Below are 5,312 nucleotides of genomic sequence, written 5' to 3' on the forward strand. Positions count from 1 at the left end.
TACTGTAAATAATTTAATAAATATAAATATTTTAGAAGATAAACATTAGATAAAAAATATTATCAAAGCCTTTTAGCCATTTTATTGCTGGTGGGGTTACTCAAAATATACCGTGCATGGTCCGCTTACAACCAATTAAATATGTTCAATAGCTCTGAGAATGATTCATACAATCTTTGAATTATGTCAGTTTTTTTACATGGCATGGCTTGACTTGATCAAATAAATTTTATTATATTGACATGCACAATTCACATGACTTTTCATATATATCCTTTAAGTTTTGTGTGATAATAGATCTTTGATCGAAATTTGTGATTCAAAACTTAAAGATACATACTAAGATATATTTACTGCTTCGGAATCACACTTTACACACAGACATATTAGAGTTATTACTCACTGTTTTAATTTAAGTTTATTCATCAACTCTGTCACTCTAGCGTCTCTGTATTATCAGCATCACACATCAACTAAAACAAAAATAATAAAGAATTATAACAAGAAGGTTCAAGTAGTTAGAAAATATATGGGCTTGTCATTGGACATATAATATAACAATTTCCCATGATTCCATAAATATTTTTACAAACTAGCAACCTGAACTCCTTTGTATTTTTTTACATCTTTGTGAGATTTTGCAATAAGCATCTATCTAATTCTTTGTTAATTTACCACATTAAAATTTATTGATTAACTGTACTTTTATTTATTTTATAAATATCTTATATGTTTGTCCACCAGTCAATTGTAACCATGGCGCCCCCAGGTCCAGGGAATAGCGGGACTTTGACTTTCGGTCCAGCCAACCCTGGTGTCTAATCCCCTTCCCTGCGGGAACGAACTGATGGTAAAACCCTGGCAAATGCCCCTTGCACACCAGAGACTCTATATAAGGCCCAACTCAGCTAAATTTGGCTCAAAGACAAAACCACTGCGTTCACCCGGCCCTGCTCCCACATAGAGTAAAAACACGGCCACATTTCCCGACTATTCCCAGTAATACCCCCAGACCGGGGTGTGCTGTGTGGTTAGTAACCGTTACAATTGACTGGTGCATTGGTTATAATAACTGAGAGGCCTCAAAGATGCTCACATGACTGTGACTTTTTTGACCTTTTAGGAGATAGACAAGAAAGGATTTTTAGAAATATACTCAATGAAACAGAGTGAAACTTTATTCAGGGGCTATACACCGTATGATGAAATAGCGAAAGAAGAGAATTTGTCGAAAACTGACATGAATTTGGTATAATGTGTACAATGCATTGAAACTAACTAACTGAAGTACCACATAGTTTACAATTAATTGATTTTTCACATTTTTTTTTCCATAAAAAAGATTACTAGGTGGGTATACCTAGTATAGTTAATTTTTATGTGTGATTGGCTAGTCGATGTTATCACTTAATGTTACCAAGCTAGGTATATATTTAAATCAAATAAACAAATGTAAACTTTCATAGCAGTGGATACAACACGGACTGCAATTTTGGCGACCACAGTTTGAACCCGGTCTCTGTTATTTTTTCTTTACATTTTGATATTTTTTTACCAATTATGATATCAAAAGGATAAACATTTTATTGAATAATTGTCCTGTATACTGGGACTGACCATACTGTTTGTATAGTCCATTGGTTAAAGAAAATAGATTAAAAAGAAAAAAAAATAATTGTAAAATGTGTGTTTAAGGTAGCACTACCCTAATGAACCTCCACTTGAAAAGCTTCATTTTAATGTTTTTATCCTTTATTGTTAAGCACATACCTACACATCTTTTGTGGGTTCATGTGAGCAGTTCAACTTCAAAGCAACCCAGAAGCTGACATACATGCCAATCCCCCGGAGGGGGAAAAATCCCCCAAATTTCGACCCCATCCCCCGGTCTCCCGAGGGGGAGGAAAATCCCCCGAAAAAAAGTGTGTTTAAAATTACGCAAAATTATCACAGGGTTTAATTATATATTGCCTGTTTGCAGTTATATTGCCCTTCTTGTCTTAATTGGATTATCAACTGATGGTGTGTTTTAACAACACCAATTGGTTGACACTTAATAAGTCAGCAGGGCACATTTCATGCATTGTTTTGATTGAAACTGTCAGAATTTGCATAAGAAATGTCAATTAGACTGGTCAGATAAAAGGACGATTTTCATTGGTTAAAACTATAGGTTTTATCCAATCAGAGAGGATGTAACAAATAAAGTGTTTAAACATGTGTCATTGTCATCAAAATGATTTTATTTTTAAAGGTGACAGTACATTATTTGGTAAAGAAAGGATTAAAATAACTAATAACAATGCTGTTCTTTGGTATGACCCACTATATGTTTTACATACATGACATGACCTTCATCTCAAATATCGGAAAATAACAGAACTCCAGAAGAGAACTGAAAGTAGCAATTCGGATGAAATGACTTTTATTTATTTAATATTATGGTGGTGATGTTTTTTATTTTTTGATGAATGCCAAAAGATGATATGTTTATGAACTTAACAATAAATTATGCATTTGCTTTTTATCAGAAGCAAACAAATCTGACTATTTGGGAATTGAAATGAAAAATATTGATAAATCATTCCATTCTCTCTATTAGTCTGAAAGTCATCATTTATGATCATAATGAGCAGATTTTGTATCCATTTTAGAGGAAGGTAAGCCCATTAAATTGTCTCTGAAACATTTTTTTCTGTGAAGTATTCTATTTTGCAAGTGAGTGCTTTTATTATGCAATTGGCTGTGTCTCATTAAAATATAGATGATGTCTGAAAAGGGGTAGACAAGGTAATTGGCACGTGTGTCTGCCCGTAATGCTACATGGCGATGATGAAATTCTCTGGTATGTGACCCAAATCCCCTTAAATTCTGGACATAATCCCCTCGAGTCTTTCAAATTATGGCAATTTGTTTTTTTGTACTTGCGTCTTAAATACTCTGAAATTTTGTCAAATTAGACCTGCTAAAAAAAAACCCTGAATACTACCAAAATCCCCTGAATTTTCAGACTTTTTGAACATTAATCCCCCTGAATGGTCTCAAGAAATATGGCATGTTTGGAAGCATCTTTTTATTTTCCATTTCATTAGCTTACATTTTTCACACTAGTTTTATTAGAAAATAGTTATTTTCTTATACCGAAGGAAAACATACTGTTGTTTTTTTTGCATAATGTTCCTAAAAGTTTAAAGATATTTCATATTGATAAGGAACAGGTCATGAGTATTTTTTTAACTTGTTGATTTCGCTGTAAAATGACATTCACAAGCTAAATCTTAGTAGCCCAAAGAATTGTACGTTTACGGATTTTTGTATCTTTTTTGATATGGCAAATCCTTCACATACAAATTGTTTAGTATCAAAGTGGGTAGTTATTCCGATCAGGATTCTGGGTTAAGCATTTAACACTCAAAAATTACATAAACAGAAATATATACCAGATATGTAATTTTATATCAGTTCCATACATAAAAATGTCATATCCTATGAATAATTATGAGTTTGACGTTTATTTTCATTTCTTGCTTCAAACATAGCGATATATACATGAAGGGCACCTGCAGAGCTTCAGGGCACAATTTTAAACAATTGGAACATTTCGGCCATGGCTGAGTTGTTACGATGTTATTTACGAGGTCTATCTAGAAGCTTGTCAGTGGTGCCGAGTTATTACGATTGGGTCGATTGTTTCCGCTTGGCTATAATTGTTGTCTGTGTCAGTCACTTTTGTTTTATTGGAAAGGTAAATAATGTGTTTTAATGCAAAATAACTTTTCACTTACATGGTAAAGTATGAATAAAACCTTTATGATCAATTTAAACCATAAAATACTTCACTTAATACATTCAATATTTTTCAAAACACCCCCGGTTTTTGCCAAGCCCGTTTAGACGTTACTGCTAAGGTCACAAATCCGAACACTTTCTGATGTTTTTACAATTATCTGGAGAGTTTATGTTGTAGCAAGTTAAACTTCGTATGAACATCTTTGGTTCATGTAAACAGCTGTCAAAGTACAGATTCACGATCTCGTCAATATTATGTCGAAAATCGTTCAATTTTATGGATAGTAAATCACCCTTCATTACGCTATGGAGGGCACAAATACCGAACACTTGAAAAGCGAAATACATGGTCATACATTATAATAAAAAAGTATGCTATAATAAATAAATGCATTTTTTAGAAAAATGCTTACAAAACAAATGAAACTTCGCAGTGTGACCAAGGCAAGCCTCTGTATTGATCTAGATCTCGAATAATCAATCACGGTAAACAAACGCGTGTTTTAGCCGGTGTTCAGGATTTGTGCCCTGTTAGAAATGTACCGTCAACCAGTAAGGATTGGAAGAATGTATTACACGTCTATAATTTTAGACTGGGGGGGGGCGGGGGGGGGGGGGGAGCTACAATAATAAGCGATTAGGGATACTTTTTTTATTATTTTGACATTTCATGTGTACCCTGTAACTGCCATAGTCTTAAAATCGTCAAAAGACCATTGACGGTCATTTAGGTGGACTATGGGGGGGGCATGGTTACAATTACGGTGCAACCACTGGACACCATTTTTTATTTTTTGATATTTCTTAAAATACTCGTTGACGGCTATTTAGGCAGAGTAGCCCCACTCCCTGTGAAGTGTGGATAAGAAGAGGACTGTTCAAGTGAACGTTTTTAGAGATGTCCTACTTATTGACTGTTTATATATTCAAAAATCAAGACAAAAAATTAAATGGAAAAAAAATAAATGACTTACCAATGGTGTTTGAGATATCCATTTGGCACCACTTTAGTGCCATTCATCGCTCTTCAAAGCTCCATAAAACAAAATCATTCGTCTAACACATTCCCGACATCTTAACACAGATGGTATTGATTACTGTGCATTGTGGTGTTAAACCGGTTTGAAGGTGCATTCACTCGAGTAATAAAGTCAAGATGTCACTCTTAAGTACTGCCAGATAAGGTTTACCACAATTAATAATGTTGTTTCAATATCCTAAAAGAATGATAAATGTCGAAAACAATGGTTCTTATGAAGGATATCGAGTTAAATTTGAAAGAAATGAGCATTACACACGGTATTTCTACCTTATGAGACTATAGTAGACCACAATAACTTTTAGCATTTACCAATCATTTAATATTTTTTGCGCTTTGCTGAATTAAAAACACGGTTACAATCTGTTATCAGTAATAAATATTTTCAATAAATGCATTATTTAGTATGTAGTTAAAGGTTTATCAGTCACAATTGATGTTTGTTATATATGTGTATGTATTGATTTTGAATAACAGTGTCCTA

The sequence above is a fragment of the Mya arenaria genome, chromosome 9 (genome assembly GCF_026914265.1).
Source record: "Mya arenaria isolate MELC-2E11 chromosome 9, ASM2691426v1".
In the NCBI taxonomy this organism is placed as follows: Eukaryota; Metazoa; Mollusca; class Bivalvia; order Myida; family Myidae; genus Mya; species Mya arenaria.